General features: G+C 40.9%; 1 protein-coding gene across 1 annotated transcript in view; it reads left to right on the top strand.

Annotated features, from left to right (window-relative positions):
- Positions 1–16874, top strand: part of LOC142082818 (neurexin-3) — a 487905-nt gene that overhangs the window by 417249 nt on the left and 53782 nt on the right. The gene's annotated exons all lie outside the window — the stretch shown is intronic.

Below are 16874 nucleotides of genomic sequence, written 5' to 3'. Positions count from 1 at the left end.
AGACCACATAGTAAGCATCAGATACCCCATGCCCTGCTGAATACCCACCTATTTTTTACTCTTGCATGTGCACGGACACAAATGCACCTGCGTGTATGTACATACCTACATAGGGGAAACCATTTTCCAGACAGTTTTTTGCTGCTTGATTCCTCTTTATTTGCCTTTAACTGATACTGCAGTCTCTGCTGCAGTATGGTGTCTGAGGAATTACAGGACTTGCCTCTTGTTATCCTTTAGTGCCCACTCCTTCATTTGGCTCCTGGAGTGGTCCTCTTCGGGTAGACAAGGCCCAGTACTGTTACTGTTCCTCAGACATGATTGCTTTTAAGTCTCTGGGATTTTTTTTTTTTTTTTGTTAAGTTTTATAAGACTAAGACCTTGAGGCTATTGATTGTTGTAGAAGACTTGTTCATTGAAGGGCAGCTCTGGAAAAATGCTGCCATTGAAAGAAATGCTCTAGGTTCTCAGCCATCCTCCTGGTCAAGGCTAGCAAGCGTGGCAGATTTGTATTTTATCAGTGGTTGCCTGAGCCCTCATACTGAGCTTTGGAGGCTGGATACTACCACAACTAGTGCTTGACAAAAGAATTATGTACAGATTGCACAGCTCTACAACTTTGCCAATAAAAGCCCATTGTGATCAGATCAAGATCCCTAGAAAGGAGATCACAAAATGAAAAAATGGCAGTTTCAAGCAAATCAGGCACCTACTTTGCCTGTACTATGACAGGTAGGTGACCCAGTGTGTCCTGTCTCCAGGGGTGAGGAAAGGGAAGAGCCCTGAGAAGACTGAGGGTAGATGGAGGGGCTGAGGAGTGTGACTAGGAGAGAGTGCCCTCCTCAAGGAGGAGCTTGGAAGGTGGCAGTAAGGCTTCTCTGTCAGGGACAGGAGGATAAAGCTCAGAGTGCCAGGCTGAAAAGCCAGACATCCTTTATCAAGACGGGGTAGCAATTTGCCTTCTCTTCTGCAGGCTTCACACAAAGATGCAGCTGCATGGGACAGATTTGCAGAGGGAACTTGGAAATACTTGGCAGGTAGGAAGGAAATGCTAGCAATATCTTCTTCCTACCATGGGAAAGTTTTGGAGGAACTAGTATACTCAGAGCCTACAGTGCTGAATGCACACATATTAACAGTTCTGCAAGTCCAGTGCATTTTCCTTGTAACATTTTCCTCCCTTTCTTTGTCTGAGCAGTGGCTCTGTTTGTAGGCAGTGTATCCTGGAGTGTTTCTGCTGGGTGGCTCTGCTGTAATTCTCCTAACTGTTTGCAGAGTATCATTGGTAATTTCTATGTAAATTTGCTCAGGGTAGCAATTGAGCAGCTTTCTGTTGACAAATGAAGGAACATCTTAATAGCAGAGAGGCTGTTTATGTCTCTTTGGAGGGAGCTGAAGTGGCATCTTGAAGGTCATGGGAAAATCCAGTTACTGTAATGTGGCTAAGGGGAGCCCTCTCTGGAATGTCCTGCTTGACTTGGTGCTGCTGTTTCTCAATGAGGTCTCCACTTTGCCAGCTTTGCAGGATGGTCACTAGGGTGAACCTTTCAGCCTGCCATGATGCTTTAAAATAGCGATGATCTTCAGCTGGAGGGGAAAAAAAAATAGAAAGAAATTGATGGAGTTTGAACTTTTTGCTTCCTGAAATTCATTCAGGGAGAAATGCTGGCAGGACTCATTGTGAACAGAAGTTTCAGTGCAAGGAGGATGGTTTCACCCATGACCTTGAGCTCTGAATCTCCTTAGAGCAGACGGAGTGACTGACTTGCTTCGAGTGTGAAATTGCACTAGGAAAGAGATATACATGTATGTACTCTTCTGCATAATCTCTGTAGATTTTGCACATCAGCTGACAATAGCAAGCATATCCTTATCTCCTATTTTATTTTTGGGAGAAAATTTGGATTATTTTTATTTGTTCCTTGTGAATTTCATTGGTTTTGCCTTCCTTGACTCTTGGGTGTACCTCATCGAGTTATCTTTGGAACAATCACAAAAAAATCCATGGTTGAAGTTTTAAAGGTCTCTACAGTAGATTGAGGGCTGAGTAAGCTAAAGGTCAAGTAAAGAAACAGAAAATGATTTTAAATATTTTGGAAGATGGAAGTTTATAAATTGGATATGATTTTTTTTCTTTTTTCTTCTTTGTTCCAATGTGGATTGCTTTCTTGCATTTGTGCTCTCCTGGAAGGCAACTGCTAGATATTCAGGCATTACCACAGATATAAATAGCTCTAATAAATTGCCCAGAAAATTATTTTGTATTTTTCCTCTCCCAATGCCAAAATCATTAATGAGCAGATGAGAAAACAACTGACCTTTATGGGCACTCTTGTGTACTAGTGGAATCCTCAGGTATCTGTATGCAGCATTCCAGTTGCTGCTTCAACCACATCTAAGTGAAATGTGCTCAGATGCATACCAGTGCACAGAAAATAGGACAGGAAATGACAAAGAATTTTTAATTCCAATGACTACTTTCTTATCAGGTCTTTTTTTGGTCACTCCCAAATTCCTCTCTCAGCAACAGGGTCCCGATGTAGTACATATTGTACGACGCCCTTAGGAACTTCCGGTCAAATATAAGAAAACAACAACAACAGTACAACAAACAGGAAAAAAGGAGAGTGAGAAAAACTGTGATAAGTACAGATGTAGAGATAAACAACGTGAACAAACGGAAAGTTCCAAATTAGTTGTGATTATTTATTATGTGTTTGATAAAATAAGACAATGAATCTGAATCTTGTACAGACCCCCAAACAGGCATGCAAATGAAATAGGAGCATTTTATAACAAGCAAAACTAACAAGAAACTTTTTCTGCTGAAAAGTTTGAAAAACTCCCAACGTCTTCCCATCCACACAACTTCTTTTATCCCAACATATAAGCCAAACAACTGATAGGAGAGAGACAGAAAGCCAGTGTCTCTGCCCAGTATTCTTACTAATAAGCTGCCAAAATACAGCCACAGCCTCAGCTTTGCAGTCAGTGATACTAATGTGGCACTGTGCTTCTAGGATTTGTTTAACTCAATTAGCTTAACAAAACAAAATATAAAAGAATGAAATGTCTGTGTTCTAATTCAGCGTAAAGCAAATAGAAGATAGATTATTTAACCAGTTAAATCATTCATGCAAAGGCATTTTTAAACTGATAATGTAACGAAGAGAAAAATAATCAGTTGAACTATCAGTTCACCTCTTTTAACTCATGTTCATTCATGTCAGAGTCCATAAAAGTGCAAACACACAACTCAACTGAGCAAATATTTTCTTGGAGGTGTATGGTCTGGCTCAGAGAAAATCAGCACTGAACTACACTTTGACTAAAAAAAAATTAGAAAAATTAAAAAAAAAAAAAATCCAAAAATGGAATTTCTTAATTATGTTCAATTTTATTGTCTATGTTTGTGGTTTCATTTTTATTCTTCTGATGCACACAGTCCTGAGATTAGAAATGCTGAGATCTCAAAAAAAAAAAAAAAAAAAGGACTGTTACTGCATCTTGCATGTGTTGCGAGTGAGTGGTTTAGAGGCCGCTCAAACAATCACTGCTGATGGTATTAACAGAAAGTGATTTTAATAGAAATTTATAAAAGTGCAACTTAGCAGAGTTCGATGGCAAGGTTCATTCTATCACTTACTACACGGATGAAGCATACAAAGGAAAAGAGCCTGGGAACTGAGGAGTCCTTGGCTGGTGCAAACACTACTTAGCAACAACTAAAACATCAGTGTGTTATCAACATTATTCTCATACTAAATCCAAAACACAGCACTATACCAGCTATTAGCAAGAAAATTACCTCTATCCCAGCCGAAACCAGGGTGTTGTGTTAGAACTGAGTTGGGATGATTTATACAGAGGCTGAGAATGAAAAGGTTAAGGGAGACCCTCCCGTTGAGTCATGAGGTTCAGAGTAGACCCAGCTAGATCTACCCCTAGTCCCAGACTGGTCAACAGTGTATGTCTAAGGGATTATATGTGTTTAGCAGCAGTCTAAGGTTCATTCACAATCTTAAGATCAATCATAAGATTTTAGCAGACTATATTTGCTAGCAGAAACTTCCATCAATTCATACACGCACACACACGGATGCAAAGACAGATAAATATACAAAGATATACCTGTTAAAAATCCCCCTCGAGTTCAGTGAAATACTCACATAAAATGTCTTGTCATCCCTCAACGGGCGAAGGGTTGAGCCTCGAGGAGTATTGCAGCCCAGGTCCCGTGCCAGCCAGCGACGGTCCTCTGAATATCGCAAACTCAAGAGTTTGCGAACTCTGAGGAGCATTCATCTCAGAGGGAGATTCTGGGCACAGCCTGCTTAGGACCACCATTTATAGGTGTGCAAGATGATTGACTTTAGTAATCTGTAAATTTCCATCCTGGCCACAGACCGAGGCGGTAGTGACTAAAATTCTGAAGGTTTCAGTGTTGTTACAACTGAGCTACAGCTCAGATAAGATGGCACCTGGGTCAGGCAGTTCCCAGCCTCAGCCGTGCAGAGTTTCTCATATGGTCAAGGAGCGCTCAACCGTCAGACTCAGTACACCAAGGCCGAGGTTTCATGGGAGTTTCTGAGATCAACGAGCAGTCCAGGGAAAAGGGCAGGGGGGGAATGCACCACCACAGCATGGAACTAGCAGGTACTTTAAATTTTCTCAAGCAGTCTGCTTCATTATGTTGTGATCCTATCCCACAGAACAGAGAGGGGGTCTGATAAAGTTTGGAGAGAGTTTTGAAGTATCTTGCTGATATGCATGTTACCACGATCCTAACTTGACAGAGACTGCTCAGCTGTGTGCTAGAGGGTCTGAATTACCACCAACAGTTAATGAAGGTTCTGCTGCAGCTCCCATGGCACACACGCACTTTTTGAAGACCTGGATGGGATCATGACTTTCCAAAAGTCCACCATATGCGTTACAGTAAAAAAAACCCAAAAACCACAACAAATGGCCATGACTTCTGCAATGAACCAAAATTTTTAATGCCTCTCATCAGTATATTCCTCACAAGTCTAAGGGTGCATAAGTCTTCAGGAATCAGTACTGACTGCATTGCAGATTAAGATAGTCATGATTTGGTTTTGGCTTTCCTGTTTTATCATTATTGCTGCAGATTTGCATGACCAGAGTTTCAAAGCATTTGTCTCGGTAGGGGTCATCTCTTGATTTCTCAGAAAAGGAGGAAAAAGGATATATCTTATTTCACAACTGTTGATAGTGAATTTTTATGTGGTCATTCTGATTCCAAAGGGTGAACCCACATAACGAATGTATATGCCTTTTAGCTGATTCAGTGAAGTGATGCCAAAATTGTGGTTTATTAGTTGCTAGCAAACATGCTTTTGATAGTGACAGGCTGCAATTGTGATTTAATTGTGATCTCATATCTTGATGGTGAACCGAACATCGAAACATGGTATCCCTTGTATGTGCAGACATGGCTAAATTTAGTGTCACAGTAGTGTCACAGCAGGCATGGTTTGGATCCCGGTCTCCATGTCCTATGGTGACCCTTCTACAAAGGTTGAATAAGCTTTAAGTGGTTTTACTATTAATTGTCATACAGTGCAATACCAATACCTAGGTAGTACAAAAGAAGGCACTTTAGAAATGTTGAAGTTATGCTGATGGATAAACCAGTGACTGTACGTGGGAGGGTAGGGGAGGTGCTTGTAATGTGCCTGTAAAACACATCTGAAATTTGATTCCACAGCTCTGACATGTCCCCAACACTGCCTCCTTTCTCAGCATGTAAATGTAATAAGGAGCCTAAAATGTGGAAAATAAGAAGGTAGGTTAAGAGAGTAGAGCATGTATGCAGTTTAAAGTTAGTGTTAGAATAAAGAGAACCTAAGGGAAACTTAGCTGCAGGGCAGTAAAGACACCCCATAAAGAGGGAGTGGATTATCAGGGAGAAAGGAAAACATGAGCTCTCCTTCCTGAACAAGGAATTCAGGTTCAGTATTAGTGAAAACGATTTCCCTTTCAGAATATTGAGACTGCAGAAGAAGGCATTTAGTATAATTATAATAAATAGGAATATTTTTAGATAACCCAGTAATAGAGAGTTGTAATTGCAGATAAAGGACGCAAATAAAGCAAAGCAGAAAAGGAAAGCTGGGAGAAAAAACAAACCAAATGGAAAGAACTTGGTCATTAAGAAAGTGAAGACATGAGGCAAAAAGAGGAAGAGAGAAGACAGAGACCGAGCAATACTTCACAGTCCCAGTGTTATGCACCGTATAATGATTTCTTCAAACTATGGTAGCAGCAGCCAGGACAGTTCAAGGAGGCAGGTGCGTGCAAGTGGTAGCCCACTGAGAGTGGTAACACAGAGTAGTCCTTTGCCTATACTGGAAAGGAGAGGAATTAGGTGCTGGGGTGCCATGCACTACCTGGACTGCAGGTTTCCACTACCAAATGTTCCGTGGCGGCCGAGCAGCCTGGCTTTGGCTGCAGCTCTGAAGCAGGAGGCTGGCTTGTGCAGGGTGGTGGCCCTTTCCATAGACACCTACCTTCCCACCAGGGATCCAGGGATCACTGCTGCTATTGTCACTCCAATGCCCTCATGGGATGGGAAGGGACAAGGGTGGCGTGCTCAAGCTCTTGTGCTGGCTCAGCATTCCCGATCTACTTTATTTTGCCTTTCAAATTTCAGTTTTTGTAGTTCTGCTGAAAAATCTTGAGCTAGTTTTAGCAGGGGGAGAGAAGGACTGTATGTAAATTTTGCTGCGGCCATGTTGCACAAGAAGTTTGCTTTTGGAGAAAAAACCCATGTAATTTATTTTTCAACTTTTTAAAACTTCTATCCTTCTTTTACGGCTGCTCTTTTTCCACTTCTTCACTCCTGTTCTAACTTCTTGCTGTTCCTTCTCGTCTCCTTTTTCCGCTTCTATATTTCTCCCATGTTTTTACTTTCCATTTTTTTCCTCTTCAACATATTGCTCTTTTCTTCTCCCACTTCCTTCCCCCAGTTCCCTTCCTCCTCTGCTATATGCAGTAAATGATATTTTTAACATTTCTCAGCACTGACTGCCTGGACTGTGAAGATTGAGGATTTGCTGGCAATAGGTAATCATGTCCTAAATTGCAAGTCAGCCTGCAGGTAGCTATTGTGTTGATGAAACTTGGGTCTGGCACAGGTTGATTAGTAAGAAACAGTCCTTTTCTCTAACAGAATAAAGATATTTATTCTGACAGAACATTCCTCAAACAGCATCAGTCAAAAGTGTGAAACTCGGGCTGTTCTGCACTATGTCCCAGGATCCTCACTCTCCCTGGCTGTGCATGGTAGTGTCTCTCTTTATCAGGACCTACCTATCTGTTTATTGAAACACTGGTAGAAAGGTAGGCTTTAGCTTCACTAAGAGGTTGTAGGGAAAGTGACTCAGATATAGATAGCAAATGGATCTGGAGATAAGTGAAAATATAGCAAATATGTCAGGGAATGGACAAAAGGTTATGGCTGATTTTTCCAAGTTCTTTTCTTGGCTCTGCTGTTGATATGTTGTGCCTCAGTTCTCCCACCTGTGAAATTTCTGATTTTTTTTCTTGTAAAGCTTTTCAAACATTTGTGAGGCTCTTGAGCGAAAAGCTGAAATGTGAAAAGGAGTTTAGTTTGTATCTTCACCAAGTTGCCAAGCAGATGGCCTCCACTTCTTTCCACTCACTTCCCATTCAGGTGAAGGGAAGTGTCTCCCTGAGGTTTGGGAGCATCCTTAATTTGGAGTTTGACCCCTTCCAAAGCACACACTGAGGGTGGGCTGTTCTACAAATAGCACAGCTACTGCCCATTCCAGGTTTAGTCTCCTCTGGACCTTTTCTGCTCAGGTATTGCTGTGCTGATCAGTAGAGAGACCTGCTGTATCTACTAAAGTTGAAACTTTAGAAATTGGAAAGGGAGGCGTCACAGTTCTTAAACTATTAGGTTTACCTTTGCTACCTCATGCATCAGTAGATGCAGGCTGAACAGCAAGAACCTTGTACATATGGTAGTCCGACACTTAAAACATATAGTTTTAATCTCAACGCAACTGATTTGATTTGTAATAGCAAGATTTTCCTTTAAACTTGCAAGAATTATCTCCCTGCAGGCCTGTTCAATGAACAGCTCTATATCAAAGTGAGCCTCTTAATTTCTTTTTTTTTTTTTTTGGTCTGTTTATTATCCTAAACAAAGACTTCTGTTCCCATCAAGCCTTATTTGGTTTTATTCTGTTTGAGGCTCTATATCTATTAGGTTGAGCAGAGCCATAGGAGATAGAAGTGAGAGCATACATGGTATATAGAGTTTATGTGGGAGAGGATGGCCCAGTGGAAAGAATCTTGGATATTTTATTTCATCCTCCTCTTGACAGTGCTGCGAAAATGAGTTTGTCATTAAGTGCATATGGCACCAGACATCCTAGTCGGGGAGGACTGATGCTGGCATTCACAGTGCCCTCTCTGACACCTAGCCAGGCTGACTGCAAGCTCCGCCCGATGGTGCCATGGTCCTGATTGTGCCTCATGTACAAATTAGCTGTGGCAGCACATCGCATGTTCCCAGCAGGCCTGGCAGTCTCCAGCTGACCTCCCTGTCAACCTGCTGCTTAGCATCCCCTATTGCCTTCCTTGAAACCAAGTCCATCAGTCAAAAATTACATTTATTTGAAAAAGAGGATCTTCATAAAGTTGTGGAAAGGCATGAGAATACAACTTTGCTTTTGTTTTTCTTCTACAAGAAACCTACCCATGTTGTATAATCCCTTTAACATTGCTCAGAGCTATTCAAATTGTTTTAGATGCTTAAGAAAAATCTTTTGTTTCTCTAATCATTTTAAGAAAAGTAAAGAAAGAAAATGAACTAACCTATTGTCCATCAGTCTTGCTGTTCAGTACTGGCTTTGCTTTTGATAGTAGTTTATCCTTTATTTCAGTATCAGGTTATGAAGTTTCTATTCAAACCAGCTGGGGGTACTTACAGAGAACAGTCTAACTGGCATGGACTGGAGGCTGGTCTCTTTTGCGAATATCCAAGCCATCTTCCACTAGTCTGATTTCTTACCCCTATAGGTAGGAAATTGAGGACAGAATATGGCATGGTGTGTGAGCCCAGCAAATCTAATGCTTCTTTGCTGCAGTTACTGTGAAAAATCATATTATATTTCACTAAAATAATTGACCACTTCATTATTAAATTTGGAAACTGTGATTCTCATGGGGATTCTTCCATTAGATTTTTGCGCCTATTTGTTTTGAGCTGGGTATTTGAGTCCTGGCAAAACTCTGAATTAATGAAAGAGGAGGTTGCTGTGCTCTCATGGGGGATTGGAGTATCTGTGGATGCTGCAGGTCATATCCCAAGTGCAGTGGGAGGGTGGTGGGAGACTGTTGCGAATGAGTGGTTTAGAGACTGCTTAAAGAATCACCATCAAAGATATTAGCAGAAAGTGATTTTAATAGAGATTTATAAAGGTGCGACCTAACAGAATTCGATGGCAAGGTTCATTTTATTACTTAATACACGGATGAAACATATAAAGGAAAATCATCTAAGGGTTTATATTTCAAGGACTATATGTGTTTGGCAGCAGTCTAGGTTTCATTCACAATTTAGCAACACTTAATTATCAACTAATCATTTACAAACTTTAGTAACGCTTAATCATTAACTAATTCAATATTTGCGAAGTGAGTTAGTAAGTCTACTACAATCACAACTTAATTACAGATTACGCTTACTATCAGTTCACACACACAGAGAAATATATATACATATATATAAAAAAAACCATACAGAAGGTATACCTGTTAAAAATTCCCCTTGATTTCAGTGAAGAAATATTCATATCGAATGTCTAGGCATTCCCTCTTAACGAGTGAAAGGGTTGAGCTTCGAAGGGGACTCAGCCCAGGACCCAACGGTCCTCTGAATATTGCAGGCCTGAAAGATGGCAAGCTCTGAGAGGCGTCCCACTCAGAGGGAGATGCTGAGCGCAGCCCGCTGCAGTCCAGGAAAGCTCAAAGGGCCTCCCGTAGGACCACTGTTTATAGGTTCGCAAGATGGTTGGCTTTAGTCACCCGTAAATTTCCATCCTGGCCACAGTCCCAGGTGGTAATTACTAAAAAATTCTCAAGGTTTCGGTGGTGTTCTGCTGGACACCTGGGCCAGGCAGTAGGAGTATGTTCCCAGCCTCAGCTATGCAGAGTTTCTGACACAGTCAAGGAGCGCTCAACTGCCAGACTTCCATACACCAAGGCTGAGGTTTCATGGAAATTTCTGAGATCAACAAGCAGCCCAGATCAACAAGTGGCCCAGAGAAGAAAGGGGGGGTATGAATGCACCACCACAGGGACCATCACAAGGATAACAGAGCTTTGCAAGCACTGTGGCAGAGCTGTTATGAAGGAAGCTTGTTCTTCATTCTCATTGTTTCTGTCCAATGCAATTACCAGTTACTTCTACTAGATATTGGAATGACTCCTAACCTATGCAAAAATCTGAACTCCCCACGTCCCTTCCCTCAGCAATGTTGCAAGTCCTTCAGCTCCCTTCCCCTAATCCCATCACACAAACAGAGGCACAGATGTCCATACTAAAGGCTGTAAATTTTCTTTTGTCTTTCCTTTAAGCTGTCTCAGGATTTATTAATCTCTAAGAGGAGGGATATGTGCCCCTTATTAGCATCCAGGATTGTAAAGACTAACTTCTTTGTAACATAAACTAAATGAGTTCTGAAGGGGTTGGCACACAGCCTCATCTCTTGCTCTCTGTCTGTGTCTTCCACCCTCATTTGCTTTATATATAAAATAAAAATGTCAACTGACTCAGAGACAAACTGTGATCGGCATTTCTTGCGTCTCTATAAAAGCTGCCTTGATTATTCATCAGGGCACACCGAGTGCAGGAAGAGAAGTGATGACATGTCACTCGTGTGTAAGCACCTAGCACGTTCCCTTTGAAGTTAACATTGAATCAAAGTCCCCAGCAGCCCTGGAGCTTAGAATCAGCTCTTAACTGTAAAAAATATTTTTAAAAAGTAGTGTATATTGATGACAAGATGGAGGGGGGGAGCACTGTATTGGCAAACAAGAGGGAGGATTTGAAGAGCAAGGGGGGTTAGGGTAGCTAGGCTCACAGGGCTGTAGGAAGTTTGTTGCCTTTCATTGTCTTGATTTTTGGCTGATTTCTTCTGACATTAGTTACAGCATTGGGTTTTTCATGTTTATTACTGCCAGTTCAAAATAAAAATGAAAAGACGATTCAGAAGGAACAGATCCTGTTACTATAGATGGCTAGAGTGGTACTTATTATATTTATCTCATTTCTGAGCTCAAACTGCTTCTTGTCTATTCCTCGCCCTAAAAAATTTAAGTCCTCTATGGCAAAGTCATGGAACAGCCACACCCTGTCAAACTTAGTGTTGTAAAAGCTCTCCATCAATCAGTCATCCAAATGTCACTGTGTAAACATCGTGACACTACAACTCACCCATGGGCAGCAGAATGCTGTTATCCACTCACTAAATTATATAGTATAGCACCTCTCCTTCTGGCACAGAAATAGCATAACCAACCTTTAGCTACTGAGGTTGATACCAACAAATTTTTGGCCATCTCCCTTCGTGGTTATCATTATGCTTCACGCTGTAATCAAAGAGAACTTTGCAATGATTAGTTATCAGGTAGTGGAAAAATGTGGGTGGATTTTTAGTGTCGCAACTTTGGGAGGAAGATGAAATTACTTGCATATGTATACAGCATTCAAAATGGGAAAAGGAAGTGGTAGTGATTTCCAGTAGTGAAGGTGCTGATCCTGCTTAAAAATTACTGAGTTTTCTTGGATGTGGCTGTTCTTTCCATTTGAAAAACAATGAATTCTTCAGTATAGTATCAGTGCTTGAGAGTTTAAAAATCTTGCTCTTGGATATTAAATTTGCTGCTTAATACAAAAGCCATTTGTAAATACTTTTTAAATTAAAGCACTGAGTGTGACTACCGCTATATGTGGGGTCAGATTACTTCTTTCCTGTAGGTATTTGTAAAAACATTTCTCTATTTTGTAGGTTTTATAGACTTTAATGTGTGTGTAATCATGCAGTCATCTATCTTAGAAAGCTATTTATGAAGAGTGATTTAGCATTTGCTGCTTATCACTCCCCTATTTAAAAAGTTTTATTCCTCTAGTCAGGAATTGGAAACAATACTGTGCTACCACTTGTGCACTGTGAATAGGGAATAATTGAAGTGAGCAGCTCGCAAGTGTTCTGGAGGCGGAAATGTGCTCAAACGAACTATTTGGCGGATGTTTCTGAATAACAAATCCATTCACAGAAATCTGGTTCAGCCCATGAAGAATAAAAAGGGGCCAAAATTGCATGGATTTTTATTCTCGGTGAATTATTTGTCTAGACGTAACCATTATTATTTAATATTTTATGCATAGTACTGATGATAAAATTCTTAGCAAAAGTGAGTTAGAAACGCCGCCTTCAGCAGAGAGTGTACAACCTATGTTGGTCATAAGAAAGAGTGGGTGATAAGGCAGAGCTGTGCTGTTGCGTGTTTTCACATGTGCATCAGAACCTTGTAGTTTGTACCAGTAAGGAACCCTCTGGCTGCATATAGGTGTGTATTCCAAGAAAAAAATTGAGCTATGAAATGACAATGCAGGTTTTTAGCTATTTACCTCTACCTCAGAAAGACTGGGAAGGCTGGGGTTTGAAATTTGGTCATGATAAATACACAGCTGTGTAGATGCCTTCAGCAGTGTTTGCTTTCTGCTTACGTTGACAACGGAAATAGATCCCAAAACCCTTGAATTTGAATTTGGTAGCAAGGATTCAGAAGCTTGGAGGCTCATCATTACCACAGATGAACCAGTATCACTCAAAAAACTTGTCATCAAAATCTGCTCCACTGCATTTCCAGTGCTTTCTAGTTTCATCTGTGCCATATACATGTAAAGGGTGCTTTGGCGCTTCACCAAAAGGAGCAGAAGTCACAGAGGTAGTTGCAAAAATAATGTAGTTTGTAAGGGTTTTTGTAAAGAACTTTTTCCTACCTTGTAAACCTCTTTAAAGAATCTGGTTTATTGAATTTGGAAAATTAATCTGTTATTTGTCCCAAATATGACACCTGTTCTACATGGTTAAATTCCATTCTTTGTTGCAACTTTTGAAAGGTAAGCTCAAGTGAAAATTAAAGCCCTATGTTTTCATATGACTTCACAAAATTGTTTTTAGTTCAGATCGTACTTTGGATGACTTTGTAACTGCAACAACGGTAACATTATGAGCTGAGAGCTGAAAGGGGCTGAGGTGGGATGGTTTTTCAAAAGAAAAGCCTGTTTTCCAGAAGCTGATGTTACATTAACGTTACATCAACGTTACATCTCTTAGTTGAGAAGACGACTTTGGCTTGTGAACTTAATGTAAAGTCTCACCAGTTGTCTGAGAGTGCATTTTTAATTCAGAAACTTAATGATTGTAATTGTTTCCATCACTAACAAATTTGCTGAAGAAAAAGGTGTAACAGTGATAAGATCGTGTCACTGGATGAATGACATTAATGAAAAACTCTAGTAAGATTAGCCTTATATTCTGGGAGATAAGTGGTTGTGGGTAGAACCTTGAGGGGTGCCTGTTTCCAAATTCTCTCATGTTTTGGTACTGCGATTTATGTCCAGTCTCTGTGATCTGAGAATGGGTATTTTTACTCATGCTGTAGCCAAATTCTTCTTTTCATTACCATCTATGAATTCTAGTGAATTTAATGGGAGTGATAGAAGAATAATTGGGGGGGGGCAAAGCAAAAAGATTTCCACCCTGGGGGTGGGGGTGGGGAGGAGAGAAGGAAAAAAAAAAAAAAAAGAAGAAGAAATTACTTCATGGAGCAGAGCTTGGCATTAATGCTTAAACAGATGGCTGTGATGATAGGACTGCAGGCACCAGCAAGTCAAGATAGAGCGGACAGAGAATATTTGGTTTGTACATGTGCATGATAAGTGGGAGCAGTCACATCGCTTGTTCTTTTTATAATGTGAGTCATGACAAAATTACTTTAGCTTTCAGGAATTTGAAAGAGAATGAGGGGAAGAAAACACTTGGCATCTGCAATTTAATGCTTTTAACTGGAGAAAGAGAGCTAAGCTAATACTCAAGTGTTTCAGGTGTCGCAGGCAGGCTCTAATATACCCACAGGGTAGTTAAAGACTTAAAGACTCCTTGGAGAAACCTCACAGCCACCTCATTCTCGCCTCATCACGACAGCCTCACTTCCCACAGCTTAAAAAAAAAAAAAAGAAAAAAAAGACACCCTGAGTTGCCACTTAGGTGGGAGATTGTGGATCATTTTTCAGTTCTGCTATTCTCAATAGCTCTCCTACTGTGCCTTCTCTTCAGCTGGGACCTCAGATGTTTAAGTCATTATCTAATAATTTTCTCTATGTAGTGATGCCTCAAGTACAATTTCTTTCAGGTCAAAAGAAATCCAGGGTGAGTTCCCAACTGTTGCTATCCTACCAAAAAAAAAAAGACCCTTTCATTATAGCATAATGGTACTGGACATAAATCTGGTCCTGTTCTTCCAAAACTCAAAGACTGTCACTACCTGAGTTAAAGGAGACCCTCTGCTCCGTCTTCATAGTCTAAGCGTATGAGCAGTACTGCCTGCTAGAGCAGCTCTGATTCCATCCTGTGGGAGCAGCAATATAGGCAGGTACATCCAGTCTCCCATAAGCAAGTAAATTACAAATTCATCTAAAAAAAAAAAACCCCAAACCCAAAAGAAAACAACAATAAAACCCCAAACAAACAAACCAAAAAGGGAGAAACATAGTTACTGTTTTGCTAAGAGTATAAGGTTACAGAAGTAAGAGACGGAAAAGCCCAGCCATATTCCATTTAGTCGGTTTGCCTAAGCACAAAGCAGGATTATTCTCCAGCAGTATAACCTGCAGGGGTTTTCTGTTGTGTATAAAGGTAGCATTTATTACATATTTATTACTGCAGGGCCATGGGATTTTCATGTTACCATTGCAGCTAATGAAGTGGCGTAGCTCTGCCCTAAGGTCTGACCTAGGCAGCTTCTTGCGCTCTTGTCTGTTTTCTTGCCAGCAAATCATCACTGGTTAACTTTGCTGTCCTGAAGGGTTTGCTCCTGGATTCAAAAACACTGAAGAGAAGAGTTATATAGATGAGAGAAGACAAAGGATGAAGGAGGGGAAAATGGTTTTTAGGCTGGAAAACATACAAAAGGTGACTGCGGAGAAATCTTATTGACAACCAATTATTCAGTTCATTGGCAACCAATTAGTCAGTGTTGTGAATACCTCAAATTCCTTTAAATCATGAGGCGCTCCTTAGCTTGCAGGATTGAGTCTGTGGTACTGAGATTTGTAAACCTTAATTATCAGCAATTCCTAGACACATTTGGCTGTGAGTCATGGCAAGCAGGGCAGTTCTGGGTTTATCTTAACAAGTTCTGTCTCTGCCTGTGTACTGAAAGAGACTCTCCCTGCCATGCATAATGTCGATGTTTCAGTGACACAGTTGATCCAGCTTTAGGACATCTCAGATAAAAACAGAAAAGCTGGGCCATGTGGCACCAATAAATTTATTCTGCTTTCTCAGATTTGTTCAAAGGATTTTGGTGTGTACCAGTAGACTTTGTGCTGGATCTTGGACTGTCTGTTTCTGCACCTCTGATTATATGCTGGGTCAGGTATACTCAACCCCAGCTGGTATGACAATGGCCTTAAATGGTCTATCATACTCTCTGCCTAATTTAACAGAGGTGCAGCTGTGGGCCTATGCCTGATCTATATCAAATTAGTACTGTTAGGCAGTGTGGGTGCTGGTATTAATGATGGTGTAATTGTGCCCTCCTGTCAGAGAACATTCAGGGACAGCCAGCAGGATGTTGTATGAGAGAAGTGACAGGAGTCTCCTTTCCAGGATAAGGGATTAAAGATTATTAAAGATGCTCAGCTCTGTTATGATTTTGTCTGTCTTGCTTTGCCCTGTGTCTCTGCAATCTGTGTTAGAAACTTTATCCTCTGGTCCAAGCCGCCATCATAGGAGTGTGCTTCCAGGCATATGAGTAGGCTACATCCAGCTCCTGCAGCCAGGGGTTCAGCTCCTGCAGATTTTCAGAGCCTGCTCTGTGGTCTCAGAATGCTCTTATGCAGCATCCTTGCTTTCACATATTGGAGAGAAAGTGGCATGTGCAAAGGGTGCCTCTGAGGAAAGCAGAAATGGGGAACTTACTTTTTCGCTGTAGGGGAGCATCGGGTATGTTTAGTATGACAGTGGTTTGGCTTAGCTCAAGGCTTCCATGCAACTCCATGCAAGTTGCAGATACCTTTTTACACCACGGAAATCAGCTATTAACTTAGTAAATCAGGTTGGTATTAATCTCTAAGAGGCTGTTTGGAAAAGGGTAGGTGTGGATTTGGATCAACAGACAGAAATTCAGTTTTTCTTTTTTATCTAAAAATGTCTTTTGATGTCAGTCTCAAGTGGTGCTGATTCATCACAAGCCTTTAGTCTGTACTAGCGGTTCCTGTTGGACTCAGTTCAGAAATTGAGGTAGGTTGTCTTATTATGGAGTAAAACTTAAGGAAAGAAGGAGGTCTCATTGCTATCTCCCCCCTCATATATCCATGAGACACTGTGATACGCTGACCTCTGATGGTGCATAGGGACGCATTTGCCCCTTCCTTTATCAGGGAATTGGTCTGGAAGTTTGAGAGTCAAATCTCCTGAATTATTTTCCTCTTTGTTAATATGAGTTGTTTCATGCTCTACATTATAGCTGTAAAGAAGGGTTTAAAAGCATATGCTAGGCATTGGAATGCAGCTATTTCTGAGTTG

The sequence above is a fragment of the Calonectris borealis genome, chromosome 5 (assembly GCF_964195595.1).
Source record: "Calonectris borealis chromosome 5, bCalBor7.hap1.2, whole genome shotgun sequence".
NCBI lineage: Eukaryota > Metazoa > Chordata > Aves > Procellariiformes > Procellariidae > Calonectris > Calonectris borealis.
Note: the sequence above shows the minus strand (reverse complement) of the source record. Positions and strands in the feature narration are given on the sequence as shown.